The 17,638-nt window shown below is 42.8% G+C and overlaps 1 protein-coding gene across 3 annotated transcripts in view; it reads left to right on the plus strand.

Annotated features, from left to right (window-relative positions):
* Nucleotides 1-17,638, plus strand: part of colec12 (collectin sub-family member 12) — a 132,766-nt gene that overhangs the window by 35,007 nt on the left and 80,121 nt on the right. The window lies entirely within an intron of this gene.

Raw genomic sequence — 17,638 nt, forward strand, 5'->3', positions numbered from 1 at the left:
CATAATAATTGAGAGTGAAAAAACTGAATTATAGTAAATACATATACTGTATATAATAGATAAGTTTAAAAAGTAGCACAAAAAAGAAGAATTGAGGTGGTGTTCATTGGTTCAATGTCCATTCAGAAATTAGATGGCAGAGGGGAAGAAGCTGTGTGCCCTTAGGCTTCTGTACCTCCTTCCTGTTGGTAGCAATGAGAAGAGGACATGTCCTGGTTGATGGGGGTCCTTAATGATGGATGCTGCCTTTTTAAGGCACTGCTTCTTGAAGATGTCCAGGATGCTATGGAGGTCAGTGCCCTTGATGGAGTTGACTAGCTTTACAACTCTCTGCTGCTTACTTGGATCCCGTGCAGTAGCCCTCCTCCCCATACTAGATGGTGATGCAGCCAGTTAGAATGTTCTCCACAGTACATCTGTTGAAAATTGAGAGTGTTTTTGGTGATTTACAAAATCTCCTCAAACTCTTAATGAAATATATCCACTGCCATGCCTTCTTTATAACTCCATCAATATGTTGGATCCAGGTTAAGTCCTAGGAGATATTGACACCTAGGAACTTGAAATTGATCATTCTCTCCACTTCTGATCCCTCTAAGGACTGGTGTGTTTTCCCTTGTCTTACCCTTTCTGCAGTCTACAATCAGTTCTTTGGTCTTACTGGTGTTGAGTACAAGGTTGTTGATGCAACACCACTCAACTAGCTGTTATTTCTCTCTCCTGTATGCCCTCTCGTCACTATCTGTATGCCTTCTCATCCATTTTATGTCAGTATCAGTGGAAGTTGGTGTTGTGAAGAATTATGACATTATGTGTGAATCAGACAGCAAGAAACGATCAAAGTTTTTAAACCAGAATTGCCCATGGAAATATTCAGTCTGGATTTGCACCTGGAGATATTTGTAAGGACAAATATACTCAGCAAAATTCAGTTTTGTGCAACAAGCACTGATCCAGTTTCTAAGCATAAATTCTAGATTACCAACTCAACTATTGTGTTTGCTATATGGTGATTAGAAAAGTACTCTTTAATATATATGTATCTTATAATACATAGAAATTAGATTCTCATTGTGCTCAACATTGATGTGTTTCCTGAAAAGGAGGCTAATTTACCATAACATCCATGGAGACAAAAATCAATTATTGTACCTTGATCAATCTAATTCCCTGCAGCTGATACACAGCCTGAAGCTTACAGCTCGTTGAGTGCTAATCAAGTATATTTAAAAGTACTAAGTATTGCTGCTACCATACCCTTCAGGGCAGTAATTTGTCTCCCACTACTTGGTATAGTATATAAAAAAAATTCCTACAATCCTCTCTAATTCTCCTACTTATTAACATTAACTCATAGAGCAGAAACAGGCCCTTTGGTCCACTTTGTCCATTGCTGCCCACAACTCATCGACACTAATCTCATTTAACCATTTTAGGTCTGTAGCCATGGCGATTCAAGCACTTCTCTACATGTTTCTCAAATAACTCCTCCACTATTTCATACATTACATTCCAGACTCCATCCTCTGTGTGAAAAAAATTCCCTTAAATCCTTTCTAAATCTCCTATCTCCCACCTTAAAATTGAGCAATCTGTTTTTAGACATCATCACAATGGGGGATAAGTCTTATCTATACAATGCATCACCCTCATAATGTTGTATACTGTATCTCTTATATGGTCACTCCTCACCCTCCACTATTCTGGAGTCTATCTAGCCTCCCCTTTTAATTCTAATGCTGGAACCTCCAATGTCACACAATATCATCATTCCTAATATGCCAACCAGATGTGGCTAATTGCAGGTGTGACCTCGCCAATATTCCACCAAGGTGAAACATGATGTTCCAGCTCATTTGGTATATTCTATGCTATGGGCTAGTAATCGTGCATCTTCTTCACCACCTTATCAATCTACTTTAAGGGATGTATGGACTTTTAGACTAAGGTCACTTCTGTTTTTCAACTTTACCAGGCTATCTACCATTTATGTCTTAACTTTGTTTGCCCTCCCAATATACTCAACTCACATTGGTCAGGGTTAAGTTCCGTCAGTGTTTGGCTTAGCTTTCTAGCCATTCTGCATTGTGCAGTACTCTTGAACAATTTTCTTCCCTATCTACAAAAAAAAGACCAAATTTCATGCCTCCTGGATATTTGTAACTCCATCAAGGAAAAATAGATCTTGAAGTTAATGTTGCCTGTCCCTCTTCTACAATTGTCCAGTAGTGGACTATATGGCTGCAGAACAGTGAGGAGCAAGGCATTCAAGTCCAAACCATTGCCCACAAAGAAGAGCAGGGTCGAGTTCAGTAGCAATAAGAAGATGATAATGAAAGATGTTACTGAGAAGAAAGTGGTCAACAATGTAGTGGGCAGTGGATGCCAAATTACAGGCATAAACATAGAAACATAGAAAATAGGTGCAGGAGTAGGCCATTTGGCCTTTCGAACCTGCACCGCCATTCAGTATGATCATGGCTGATCATCCAACTCAGAACCCTGTACCTGCTTTCTCTCCCTACCCCCTGATCCCTTTAGCCACAAGGGCCATATCTAACTTCCTCTTAAATATAGCCAATGAACCGGCCTCAACTGTTTCCTGTGGCAGAGAATTCCACAGATTCACCACTCTCTGTGTGAAGAAGTTTTTCCTCATCTCAGTCCTAAAAGGCTTCCCCTTTATCTTTAAACTGTGACCCCTCGTTCTGGACTTCCCCAACATCAGAAACAATCTTCCTGCATCTAGCCTGTCCAATCCCTTTAGAATTTTATACGTTTCAATAAGATCCCCCCTCAGTCTTCTAAATTCCAGTGAGTATAAGCCTAGTCGATCCAGTCTTTCTTCATATGAAAGTCCTGCCATCCCAGGAATCAATCTGGTGAACCTTCTCTGTACTCCCTCTATGGCAAGAATGTCTTTCCTCAGATTAGGGGACCAAAACTGCACACAATATTCTAGGTGCGGTCTCACCAAGGCCTTGTACAACTGCAGTAGAACCTCCCTGCTCCTGTACTCAAATCCTTTTGCTATGAATGCCAACATACCATTTGCCTTTTTCACTGCCTGCTGTACCTGCATGCCCACCTTCAATGACTGGTGTACAATGACACCCAGGTCTCGTTGCATATCCCCTTTTCCTAATCGGCCACCGTTCAGATAATAATCTGTTTTCCTGTTCTTGCAACCAAAGTGGATAACCTCACATTTATCCACATTAAATTGCATCTGCCATGAATTTGCCCACTCACCGAACCTATCTAAGTCACGCTGCATCCTCTTAGCATCCTCCTCACAGCTAACACCGCCGCCCAGCTTCGTGTCATCCGCAAACCTGGAGATGCTGCATTTAATTCCCTCGTCTAAATCATTAATATATATTGTAAACAATTGGGGTCCCAGCAGTGAGCCTTGTGGTACCCCACTAGTCACTGCCTGCCATTCTGAAAAGGTCCCATTTACTCCCACTCTTTGTTTCCTGTCTGCCAACCAATTCTCTATCCACATCAATACCATACCCCCAATACTGTGTGCTTTAAGTTTGCACACTAATCTCCTGTGTGGGACCTTGTCAAAAGCCTTTTGAAAATCTAAATATACCACATCCACTGGCTCTCCCCTATCCACTCTCCTAGTTACATCTTCAAAAAATTCTATAAGATTCGTCAGACATGATTTTCCTTTCATAAATCCATGCTGACTTTGTCTGATGATTTCACCTCTTTCCAAATTTGCTGTTATCACATCTTTGATAACCGACTCTAGCATTTTCCCCACCACCAATGTCAGACTAACCGGTCCATAATTCCCCAGTTTCTCTCTCCCTCCTTTTTTAAAAAGTGGGGTTACATTAGCCACCCTCCAATCCTCAGGAACTAATCCAGAAACTAAGGAGTTTTGAAAAATTATCACTAATGCATCCACTATTTCTTGGGCTACTTTCTTAAGCGCTCTGGGATGCAGACCATCTGGCCCTGGGGATTTATCTGCCTTTAATCCCTTCAATTTACCTAACACCACTTCCCTACTAACATGTATTTCCCTCAGTTCCCCCATCTCACGAGACCCTCGGTCCCTTACTATTTCCGGAAGATTATTTATGTCCTCCTCAGTGAAGACAGAACCAAAATAGTTATTCAATTGATCTGCCATGTCTTTGTTCCCTATGATCAATTCATCTGTTTCTGACTGTAAAGGACCTATATTTGTCTTGACCAAACTTTTTCTTTTCACGTATCTATAAAAGCTTTTACAGTCAGTTTTTATGTTCCCTGCCAGCTTTCTCTCATAATCTTTTTTCCCTTTCCTAATTAAGCCCTTTGTCCTCCTCTGCTGGTCTCTGAATTTCTCCCAGTCCTCAGGTGTGCCGCTTCTTTTTGCTAATTTATATGTTTCTTCTTTGGACTTGATACTATCCCTAATTTCCCTTGTCAGCCATGGGTGCACTACCTTCCCTGGTTTATTCTTTTGCCAAACTGGGATGAACAATTGTTGTAGTTCATCCATGCAATCTTTAAGTGCTTGCCATTGCATATCCACCGTCAACCCTTTAAGTATCATTTGCCAGTCTATCTTAGCTAATTCACGTCTCATACCTTCAAAGTTACCCTTCTTTAAGTTCAGAACCTTTGTTTCTGAATTAACTATGTCACTCTCCATCTTAATGAAGAATTCCACCATATTATGGTCTTACCCAAGGGGCCTCGCACGACAAGATTGCTAACTAACCCTTCCTCATTGCTCAATACCCAATCTAGAATGGCCTGCTCTCTAGTTGGTTCCTCAACATGTTGGTTCAGAAAACCATCCTGCGTACATTCCAAGAAATCCTCTTCCTCAGCACCCTTACCAATTTGGTTCACCCAATCTATATGTAGATCGAAGTCATCCATTATAACTACTGTTCCTTTATTGCACGCATTTCTAATTTCCTGTTTAATGCCATCCCCAACCTCACTACTACTGTTAGGTGGCCTGTACACAACTCCCAATAATGTTTTCTGCCCCTTTGTGTTATGCCCTCATTTTACACCCTCTGTCTCTTGTTCCCATCCCCCGCCACATTAGTTTAAATCCTCCTGAACAGCATTAGCAAACGCTCCCCCTAGGACATTGGTTCCAATCCAGCCCAGGTGCAGACCGTCCTGTTTATACCGGTCCCACCTCCCCCAGAACTGGTTCCAATGCCCCAGAAACTTGAATCCCTCCTCCTTGCACCATTTTTCAAGCCACGTATTCATCTGAAATATCCTCCTATTTCTGCTCTGACTAGCACGTGGATCTGGTAGTAATCCAGAGATTATTACCTTTGTGGTCCTACTTTTTAGTTTATCTCCTAACTCCTTAAATTCACCTTGTAAGACCTCAACCCATCTTTTACCTATATCTTTGGTACCTATGTGCGCCACAACCACTGGTTGTTCACCCTCCCATTCCAGAATGTCCTGCAGCCGCTCAGAGACATCCTTGACCCTTGCACCAGGGAGGCAACATACCATCCTGGAATCTCATTTGTGGCCGCAGAAATGCCTATCTATTCCCCTTATAATCAAATCCCCCATCACTATAGCTCTCCCACTCCTTTTCCTTCCCTCCTATGCCGCAGAGCCCCCCATGGTGCAATGAACTCGGCTGCTGCTGCCTTCCCCTGATGAGACATCTCTCCCAACAGTATCCAAAACAGTATATCTGTTTAGGAGGGAGATGACCTCGGGGGACTCCTGCACTACCTGCCTACTGCTACGCTGTCTAGTGGCCACCCCTTCCCTTTCTGCCTGTGTAGCCTTTACCTGCGGTGTGGCCAACTCACTGAATGTGCTATTCACGACTTCCTCAGCATCGTGGATGCTCCAGTATGAATCCAATCGCAGCTCCAGACGCTCAATGCGGTCTGTCAGAAGCTGCAATTGGACACACTTCCTGCACACATAGTTGTCAGGGACACTGGAAGTATCCCTGATTTCCGACATGCTGCGGGATGAACAAACCACGGGGCCGATCTCAGCTGCCAATACTTGCCTCAACTTTTGAAACTTTCTCTTTTGAAAGGAACTTACCTGGCCTTACCTCACTTGGAGTGAAGCTCGTCCTCAGCCTCTTCTCATTGAAGCCTCTTGAGTTAAAGCCTCAAATCTCCACTCCTTCACTGGCCCACTCACTCACTGGCTGCTTTCCACAGATGATGTGGGAAATGTAGATGTAGATAATGTGTCATAATTATATATTATCTGTTGTACATTCTCTGGATGTTTCTTCTGAAACATGTGAACCTTGTTTCTATGAAGTTTTCATATAGAATACTCAGAAAATTGACAACACAGACCAGCATATACTATGGAAAGCTGAAGCGGCAAAATGTTCTCAATGCTGTGTAAGTCACCAGTTGTACTTACCATGGAAATCTGAACATAGTGTTTGTATACGCAAGTTATACACAAGGTTACTGCTAGAAATATTGCAGGTTCAGGCAGAGTGCAAAATTGAACTCTTCAACACAAAAAAAGGAATAGCATGAACTTCCATTTCCCACTGATTGTGGCTTATGTGTAATAAATTATACAACAGACTTAGACGTTGCGCAATATCAAGCATAGTTCTTTCAAATACAATCAAAATTTATTTACAAAAAAGAACTTGCTGTCCAGAAAATTTTAACGCTTAAAAAATGGAATAAATGCATTTTTCTGTTTACATATGGACCCCACTAGTTCACATCTGATTTACCAGCATGGAGACATTTTCAAAGGTATGCACTAATTATGGACTTTCCCTTGAACTATATATTGATTTGTAGAATAAGGGTGATCTGCCAGAATCTAGTCAGTTTATCAAAACAACTTTTGCAAGCCACAGTGAGCACCACAATCCTTTAGCTCCACATACTAGCTAAAATGGTAGTTGGTAGTGAATGAGAAGCTATGCAGCAATTCCTTGAGAATATACACTAGGCCTTTGCTTAAAGCAGCCGTCAGAGGTCATTTTAAGGATCGCTGATTCAGTTGCTCACTTTGGGAGCAAACTGATGGAAGTTACATGCCAAACCCAGTATACATTTTATTTGGTATCAAAGATGGGATCCTTCTACTTTGATTTATCCTTAAATGTAGCTTCCTGCCAGTTCTGAGCAGGATTAGTGGGTGTCTCTTTTAGGCCCATTTGAAACTTGCTTTTGACAGAATTTGCAATTTACCTTTTTTAATCAGATTAAACTGCTGCACTTCATAAATGCAAATGAAGTGGCTGAAAGATTCCTATTATCACAACTGTACTATGATGTCCCAGATATTGTTGATATACAGCTTGGAATAGGCCCTTCTGGTCCTTCAAGCCATGACACCCAGTACGCCCTGTCTTAACCCTCGCCCAATCATGGGGCAATTTACAATGAACAATTAACCTACCAACCAGTATGTCTTTTGACTGTGGGAGGAAATTCACACGGTAATGGGAAGAACATACAAACTCCTTACAGGCAGCTGTAGGAATTTTGTGATACTATGATATATTACCAATGTCCATTGATGGCAAGACACTGAACAATTCTGAAATATGGGGGAAACTGGTAACATGTTAACAGAATCTATGTCCCTGCCACCAAACATGAGGAGCCTGGAATTCCTTTATGAATATTATCAAAGTATTTCTTCACTATTGTGAAGTGGAATTTATTTCAATGGTTATATGATATGCTGCCTAATGATACAATGTAGATCTTAATGAATGATGTTGCAATCCATGATATTTTCCAATCTAGTTTGACATTTCTGGTATTGGAAAGAAGCAGGAACTATTTTTACTCATTGTGGTAACTGCCCTTGGAGAGCTTTGGCAGAAGTCAAAAGATAGGAAATAATAAAACACATTTGTGCTAAATGTTATTATCCTTTCTCATTACAGATTCGATCTTAGTCAGCCAACATGTTGCAAGGCAGCCTGAAGCATAAATCTGGGCTCAGTGTCAGTTGTTGAGTTACAGGAAATAAAGTCAATTTATTCAGATAGGAGTCTAAAGAATAGAGGAAGGATGATGTAGAATAGTTCAGCAGTTTCTCCCAAAATTCGTAGGACGATACATTAGAAAAATGCAAAGCAACACAAAATGCAAAGCAGGGAGGCCCATACAAATGTTGTGCGTCACTTAAATCTCTGCCTTGAAGCAGTGCTGTTGCAATCACTTGAATGTTGATGGAATTACACTATTGTCCTACTTTGTGAATTAGAATGACATTATCACTGGACGCAACATTTCTTTAATAGATTGATCAAGGCCTTTTAAGTGGCGGTTTCTATATTATTAGCACATTATATTTGATCTTGTTTTGCTTAACTTGGAATGTTAACATAACATTTTTTACATATATGAATATCATACATTGTTGTCCTAGGTACACACTTTGATGAGAATGGATCCCATACAGTAAGTAATGGTAATATTGAGGATCAACATGGACATTGTTCTGAGGAATTTGACACCATTTCCCTTCCAATTTAATTCCCAAGATTAGTTACAATCTTACTATATAGAAAAGGCAATATTTAAAAAAACTGACTTTTGTGTCTTTAAGGGGTAGTTTGGTAAAAATATTTTGGCTTTAAATTCAGAAAAAAAAAATTTACGATGATATATCTAGCATAGGTTGCCAGTTAGTAAATATTAGGAATTTATCTCAATAAATTGACGGCATTGGGTGCATGGTAGCATAGCAGTTAGTGTGGTGCTACTATAGCTCTGGGCATTGCAGAGTTCAGAGTTCAATTCCGGTGCCATACTGTAAGGGGTTTCTGTGCATACTGCCTGTGGAATGCACAAGTTTTCCCCAGGTGCTCCAGTTCCCTGCCACAGTCCAAACATGTACCGGGATGGTGAATTGGTCATTGTAAATTGTCCTGTGATTAGATTAGGGTTAATCGGGGTTGTGGGGTTGCTGGAGCAGTATGGCTCGAAAGGCCAGAGGGACCTAGTTCGTGCTGTATTTATCAATCAAACAATAAATAAACAAATAAACAGATAAATTGAGCAATATATAGATGAATAAATGAATAAATAGATAGATTCCAATGGTCATCATTCATCCATGACAAAGAGAGCCTAATTGCCATGCTACTTCAGACTGATAAAATATCTATGTAGGACATTTACTGTAAAAGCTTACAATATTTCACTGTTTCTGAGCATGAGGTCCAAATCCTCAGATGGTGTGAGCATTTTCATGTGTATTGATAGTTTTAGTAGCTGTTTATCTGTCTTTTCCTGTTACGTTTCTATTTCCTCTTAATCTCTGATTTTCAAAAACCCTGTAGATCAAGTGGTAACGTATTCAATATTCTTTCCTAAATATATCCTGTAAAAATACTTGTTCTGATTGATGCACTTGCTCCTGCATCTCCCCAAGATCTTTGCTATTAATGTGTGAGTCTTACAGTTCCATATTGACTATTGCATTTAATCATAGCAATATCTGTGATTCAGGTGTAATTACCTACAAGAACATACTGAATAATCAGAATACTAATATCACATCAGCTGAATGAGTGCAAGGAGTTGTCTGTCTACTTGTGACATGGCCACATTTAATTTGCATCTCATAGTTGAGGATTTCTTGTTAAGAGGATCCTGTGCAAATTTATTTATTTAGTTTTATTTATTTAATGATACAGTGCTGAGTTGGCCTTTTGAGCCACACTTCCCTAACCTAACCTCAGCAATGACCAATTAACCTTCCTGGTATGTCTGTGGACTGTGGGAGAAACCTAAGCACCTGGGGAGAACCCAGTATTCCACAGGGAGGACATACAGACTCTTACAAAATGGTGCTGGAATTGAACTCCAGTCTCCGGTACACCCAGATCTGTAAAAGTGTGATGCCAACCACTACTCTGGTGTGGTGCCCAGTCATGGTACATATTCATGGATAAAGGATTGGTTACCAAACTTTGAAATTTAAGAAACTGATCAAGAAGGTGTGCAGGAACAGAAGAACCTTGGGTTATGGGTGCACAAGTCATTGAAAGTATCAGACCACTTGAGAAAGCTGCTAATAATGCTTTAACAATTCTCGACTTTATCAGTAGAGCTATAGAATATAAAAGCATAGAAATCATGCCAAACATTTATAGAACACTGACCAGGACTTGGATCTCAACAGTGGTATTGCATTTAATTCTAGTCACCTCGGTTATAGAAAGGACGTGAAGGCATTATAGAGGGTCCAGATAAGTTACAAGAATTATTCCTGGGATGGGGACTTGCTTAAAAACGTGGATTGGTGCTGCTTGTTATTTTTTCCTTTATAAGAAAAAGAGAGAGACCTGATTTGGTTAGAAAATGATGAGGCACCTTGGCAGAGTGGATCATCAGAAACCAGTCCCTTTGTTGGACAAGCTGCAGACTGCAGACAAGAACTAAAGGAAAAGGGAATTAAATGGTAACATGGGGAATTTATTTTTAAAACAACGTATGTTGGGAATCTGAATGTTAAGTGCCACCATGGCATTCAAAGGGAATTGAAGAAGTACATGGGAAGCAAAAAGAAACTGTAAGGTTTTAGGGAAGAGGACTGGGCTTGGAAGTACGGAGATGTTTTGGCAGAGTGTAGACAGCATCAGCTAATAACCCTTCTTCTGTGCTGCAACCATTCTATATATCTAAGTCTTGCTGCAGTTTTGATCTCCTTAACTTAAGAGAGTTATCTTTGTGAACATTTCCATAAAGTTCTCAGGTTTAATTCTTGAGATGTAGCTGTTATCCCTGGAGCTTTACTCTCTGTAGGTTACAAGAATGAGAGGTGAATGCATTGAAACATATAAGGTTGATTATAGATGTTACGAAAATGTTTTCCTTAATCAGGAAATCTGGAAGTAGAGGCTATTATTTCACAATAAGAGATTACCAATATATGACTGAGATAAGGAGAAATTTTTTCTGTTGGCAGTTTGTGAATCTTGAGAAATCTCAATCCTCAAGAGCTGTAGAGAACGAGCAGTTGGAATAGATTGAATTTTGGATTATGGATTTAATAGGATTGTGGGGAACAAACAGGAGAGGGAAACTGAGGCCAATATCTTGTTGCTTGCCAGAGCAGGCTCCGGGGAGTGTTTGAATCTCACCCACACCTATTTATTATTCTATGTTCTTATGTCTCACCTTCTGAGAAATAACAATGCTGACTACTGATGGTCCAAATCACATAAAACTGAAATAAAACAAGATCTAAGGGAAATGCTCAAGAACCTAAGGATGTGCAAAGCAAGCTCCTTTTTAAAAAACACAGTGGTGAGCTGAAGGGCTATACCATCTATGTTCTGCAGAGTTACAGAAAAGTATCTGCCTGAAATTCTTCAGTGTATTTTCAAGCTAAATAGAAATACTTATTTACTTGAAAGAAGACATGCAAACGATCACTCAGCTGGCTTAAGGAAATATCTTGAAGATTTATTGACAATAAATGTTTTGTATTCAGAGAAGAAAGAAACTGAAAGCAATATAAACAAATGGTACAAGTGAGTATTGGGTAATGCCTTCAGAGGCTCAGAATTTGTGACCTAAACAATGCAGAGTTATTTTCACCTCTGTTGGAATTTCCTGCAGTGACCCAGTGGTGACTGCCTGTACTATCTGGATTTAATTACTGGATATCTTATATTTTTTTTAAAAAATGGTACAAATACCAGCACACAGAGAAACATGTCTCACTTGGGGTCAGGATAGAGGTTTGTAGCCCAGATTGTTCCATGCTGTCAACACAAAAAGAATGTGATGTTGCAAGATTTGAAAGGAAGTAAAATCCAATAGAGGAAAGGAATTGTCAGCTTTCATTACGACTAATCACTATTTATCTGCAAAGGAATTCATGATAATGTTATCCAAAAGTCATGTTTAAAGGAGATATATGAGGCCATCAGGGTTCTTTTACTGTCCTGAAGCATGCATTCCAGCAAATGGCAATTTAAATTGTATGATAACCCTATGCAATCATAGTATTGTGATTGCACTAGGACAGGCATGGGCAAACTACGGCCCGGGGGCCATATGCGGCCCGTTAAGCTTTTTAATCCGGCCCGCAGAACTTGATGAAATTATATTAATAAACCTTGTTAACGTTTTTTTCCCCGCAATTCTGGCATTTTCCCAATAGATGACGCACTCTATATACATTGACCTTTGTTGAGGTGCAGCGTATTACTCCACATTTGCGCTTTACTCTTTGTTCGGCTCGACCTATTTGTGTGAACAGGCGTTCAGAGTCATGAACATCAACAAAGCCAGCCACAGATCCAAGTTAACTGACCAACACCTCAGATCCATCCTGAGAATCGCCACAACAAAACTAAATCCAGACTTTGATGCGCTGGCTAAAAAGGGAGACCAACAATACTGTTCCCACTGAAATTAAAAATAAATTTCTTCGTTCTGTTATGTAAGAAATGCATTTGAAAATATTTTTTTCAATAAGCCTTACATGTTACATGTCATTTCTGTTAAGTGATGGACATGAGTAGTGCGCAGGTGCACGTACGTTCTCAAAATTAAAAAATGCGCTCCAGATCAAATAACGCGCTCCGCATACTGGCGCGCTGTCACTGTTCTGTCCTTGTGCTGGTCGTTGTTGAGTTTTGGCACAGGGGACAATTGAATAAGAAGGAGCAGGACAAGTAGACCTGCATCTCCTACCGTTTTTGAAATAAAGACAGTCAGGAGGAGAGTGATGATGATAATATCTTGAAGGATAACAGAATTTTCAGTGCTTTAAAATAATAACTGTTACTATTAAAAAAAGCTGTATTTTATTCCTTTAATTTTCAGTGTTTTAAAAGTCATTTCAATAAATAGCTAAATAACATGGGACTTCAAAGACAGATATTTTGTTGTAATGCATTTGTTCATTTTCAATTGAAATTAAAGCACATGTTTTCTACATATCCCATGATATTTTATTTTCTCCTATGAGGTGTATTACCAAAACACTCCGTCCATCTGCTCCTGGTCCGGCCCCCCCCCTGTCAAATTTTAGAACCCTTTGTAGCCCACAAGTCAAAAAGTTTGCCCACCCCTGCACTAGGATAAGAATGGCAAGAGGAGAAGAAAGAAGGAACTCAGTTAAACTGCTTGCAGTTTTTAAAGAAATGTATTGTCTAAAGACATGATCTTAGGCATTTCCATGAAAATATAGCTTTTAAGAGAACAGATGTATTGTGGTGATTATTATTTTATCATGGGGTTTTTATAAACAATTCAATGAAAGACACACACTGAGGTGAAATTATAGTCATTTTAACACTGATACTTGGTTTTTCAAGGGAAAAGGAAAATGGCAGGATCTTGGCCTTTAGGATTCCAGGAGCACGATCATCAGTGTACCATTGTATCTCTTGCACAAAACTTGCACAAAAATGTGAACAAAACTTTATTGAATCCAGTTCTAATACTTCACATCCAATTAAAACATATCAGAGTTATATTAATGAGTAACAAAGTTTGTTTTCTACAGCAAAATTACAACTATTGTAAACATTCTTAAGTAATATAGAAAATGGTGGAAAAACTCAGCAGGTCAGGCAACATCTGAGGAGAAGCAAAAGGATTAGCAATGACCTTTCAATTCTGATAAAATATTAAAATGTTTCTCTTTTCTCTGATGCTGGTTGACTTGTTAAGTATTTGCAGCATTTCTCCTTTTATTTTGTAGCTTATCTTTATGTTTGTTAAATTCATGGAAAGTGGTTCCATGTAAATTTGTGCATAGTGTTCTATGAAAGTAAAATAATCTTGAGGCAGATAATTTTGTATTATTTGCAGAAACTATAAAAGTGGTATTTTTATTCAAGTCAGAATTTCAGCAATAGCTTATTGCCAGTTGCTTGTACACCACATGAGTTGGCACTAGCAATGACATTTCTTCATCTCTTGCCTGTGCTTATGTACAGCATGTCAATTTTAAATTGTTATGATCTAGTACAAAGTTCACTAGAATAATGTGGCAAATCTACTCTATGTTACAAAGTTTCCCATTTACGCCTGGTAAAAAGCCTTCCTTATCAATGGTAGCAACTGTTCTGCAATAAATTTAATTGGTGGTATTCAAGAAAGAAGGCAAACAGAAAGCAGGAATCTATCAACCAGTTGGTCTAACATGTCATTGTGGAAATGCTGGAATCAATTATTAAGGAGGTAATAATAGAACATTTAGAAAAATATAAGCAGTCAAGCAGAGTCAACATGGTTTTATAAAAAGGAAATTATGTTTTAAAAAATCAAAAATCTGTGGGTGCTGGAACTAAGAAGAAAATGTTTTAAATCTCTATCAAAATTCAGTGAAGGTCTTTGCCCTGAAACTTTTACTGTTTCCTTTTCTGCAGCTGCTGTCTGACCTGTTGAGTGTTCCTACGGTTTCCTCTCTTTTATCATGCTTGACAAAGTTGCTAGAATTTGTTGAGGCTTCTGGTTTTTTTTTTTACCCAGGGTGGGGAAATCATAAGTTTAAGGTACTGTGGCGACCCATTTCCTGGCACATCCGAACCAGCTCACAATTAGATAGCCTACGGGGGTTTGCGAGCACAGAGCTTTGGAGCCTCTGCACCATGGGGGGCAGGTTGAGGGAGGCTTAAAAGTGAGGCTGAGGATTTCAAATAAAGTTTTTTCCTTTGACTCCGTGTCGACTACCGACTCCGTGTCATAATTTTAGCGCTGCATGTAGCGCACCGCTACAATTGGTGACCCCGACGGTCCAAACGATTTTTGGACCAGAAATGACCGACGCCACCTCTGTTCATGCGGTTTCGTTGAAACTGCCGTGTTTTTGGACACAGTGACCGAACCTATGGTTCCAGCAAGCCGAAGCCCAATTCCACGTTCGCCAGATCACCTCAGAAGACACCCGCTACTACTACGTGGTGAGCTCCCTCGACCAGGACACAGCGGCCCAGGAGTTCGAACAGTCGCCCCCGGCAGACGGCAAGTATGCGGAATTCAAAGCCCTGCTCCTCAGGACTTTCAGACTCTCACGGCGCGAGCGGGCTGCCCGTTTACTGCACCTGGACGGCTTGGGTGACAGACCTCCTTCGGCTTTAATGAATGAGATGTTGTCTCTGGCTGATGGACACACACCCTGCCTCATGTTTGAGCAGGCATTCCTGGAGCAGCTGCCCGAGGACATACGCCTGCTGCTATCCGACGTGGATTTCAGTGACCCCCGGAAGGTGGCAGCCCGGGCGGACTTGCTGTGGAACGCCAAAAAGGTGTCCATCGCACAGATCTCCCAGCCACGTTCCCAGCAGCAAACCAGTCCAGGCCCGGCCGCAGAGCCCGCCAACCCCCGGCCCAATGAACACTGGTGCTTCTACCACCAGCGGTGGGGCGCAGAAGCCCGCCATTGTCACCCGCCCTGCAAGTTCCCGGGAAACGCCAGGGCCAGCCACTGCTGATGGCTACGGCGGCTGGCCATCGGGATAGCCTCCTGTATGTGTGGGACAGAAGGTCGGGACGCCGGTTTTTGGTCGACACTGGTGCCGAGATCAGCGTTTTACCTCCGACGAGTTACGACACCCGCAGCAGGGCACCGGGGCCCCCCCTGAAGGCCATGAATGGCAGCACAGTAAGGACCTATGGCACCCGTCAGGTGCAGCTACAGTTCGGCTCCAGCCAGTTCACGTGGGACTTCACTCTGGCCGCCGTAGCCCAACTGCTTCTGGGTGCGGATTTTTTGCGGGCTCACAGCCTACTGGTTGACCTGCCCAGGAAGAGACTGGTACACACCAAGACCTTTCAGACGTTCTCCCTGGGTGCAGCCCAGTTGCCAGCCCCTCACCTCGGCTCCATCACGCTGTCCAACAACGACTTCACCAGGGTCCTGGCGGATTTCCCATCGGTTCCGGCACCGCAGTTCACAGCTGCCATGCCCCAACACGGCGTACAGCACCACATCCCGACCCAGGGACCACCCCTCCACTCCCGCGCTCGGCGGCTTCCCCCGGACAAGCTCCGACTGGCGAAGGAGGAGTTCCAGAGGATGGAGGAATTGGGGATCATCCGGCGGTCTGACAGCCCATGGGCCTCCCCCCTGCACATGGTGCCCAAAGCGACGGGAGGCTGGAGACCATGCGGCGACTATCGCAGGCTGAACGAGGCTACCACACCGGACCGCTACCCTGTGCCGCACATTCAGGACTTTGCAGCAAACCTGCACAGTGCACGGATCTTCTCCAAGGTAGACCTCATCCGAGGGTACCATCAAATCCCGATGCATCCTGACGACGTCCCCAAAACGGCTTTCATCACCCCGTTTGGCCTTTTCGAGTTCCTCCGCATGCCGTTCGGTCTGAAGAATGCCGCCCAGACGTTCCAGCGGTTAATGGACGCGGTGGGACGGGACCTGGACTTCGCGTTCATCTATTTGGACGACATCCTCATAGCCAGCAGCAGTCATCAGGAGCATCTGTCCCACCTCCGTCAACTCTGCGCCCGACTGAGTGAGTACGGTCTTACAATCAACCCCGCCAAATGCCAGTTCGGACTCGATACCATTGACTTCCTGGGCCACAGGATTACTAAAGACGGGGCAACCCCTCTGCCCACTAAGGTAGATGCGGTCCGCCACTTCCCCCGACCCACCACGATCAAAGGCCTTCAGGAATTCGTAGGTATGGTCAATTTCTACCACCGCTTCCTCCCTTCAGCTGCCCGGATCATGCGCCCTGATGTCGGGTCCGAGCAAGGACATTACCTGGGACGAGGAGTCCACCGCCGCTTTCGTTCAAACGAAGGAAGCTTTGGCGAATGCCGCAATGCTAGTACATCCCAGAATGGACGCCCCTACCGCCCTCACAGTGGATGCATCTAACACAGCAGTCGGTGGGGTGCTGGAGCAACTCATCGCAGGTCGCTGGCAACCCCTGGCGTTTTTCAGCAAACACCTGCGGCCACCCGAGCTCAAGTACAGTGTTTTCGACTGGGAACTGTTGGCGCTCTACCTGGCAATCCTGCATTTCAGGTACTTCCTAGAAGGTCGGCCCTTCACCACGTTCACGGACCACAAACCGCTTACCTTTGCATTTACGAAAGCGTCCGACCCCTGGTCGTCCCGCCAGCAACGCCACCTGTCCTACATCTCTGTATACACGACGGACGTGTATCCGGCACGTCTCGGGTAAGGACAATGTCGTGGCGGATGCGCTCTATCGCCCTACCAATCATGCCCTTTCCCAAGGGGTAGACTTTGAGGCACTGGCAGAGGCACAGCAGGCAGATGAGGAGATTCCGAGTTACAGAACCGCAGTCTCCGGTTTGCAGCTCCAGGACCTCCCCGTAGGCCCGGGTGAGAGGACCCTACTCTGTGACGTCGCCACCGGCCAGCCCTGTTCCGTCGTCCCGACAGCCTGGCGGCGCCGTGTTTTCGACTCCATTCATAACTTGGCGCATCCCTCCATCCGGACGACTGTCCAGATGGTTTCCAGCAGGTTCGTTTGGCACGGACTCTGCAAACAGGTCAGTGAATGGGCCAAAACATGCATACACTGCCAGACGGCCAAGGTGGAGCGGCACACCAAAGCCCCACCGCAGCAGTTCCATCCCGCCCACCGGCGTTTCGACCACATTCATGTGGATATTGTGGGCCCCCTGCCAGTGTTGCGCGGAGCGCAGCA

Source organism: Hypanus sabinus, chromosome 1, assembly GCF_030144855.1.
Source record: "Hypanus sabinus isolate sHypSab1 chromosome 1, sHypSab1.hap1, whole genome shotgun sequence".
Classification (NCBI taxonomy): Eukaryota; Metazoa; Chordata; class Chondrichthyes; order Myliobatiformes; family Dasyatidae; genus Hypanus; species Hypanus sabinus.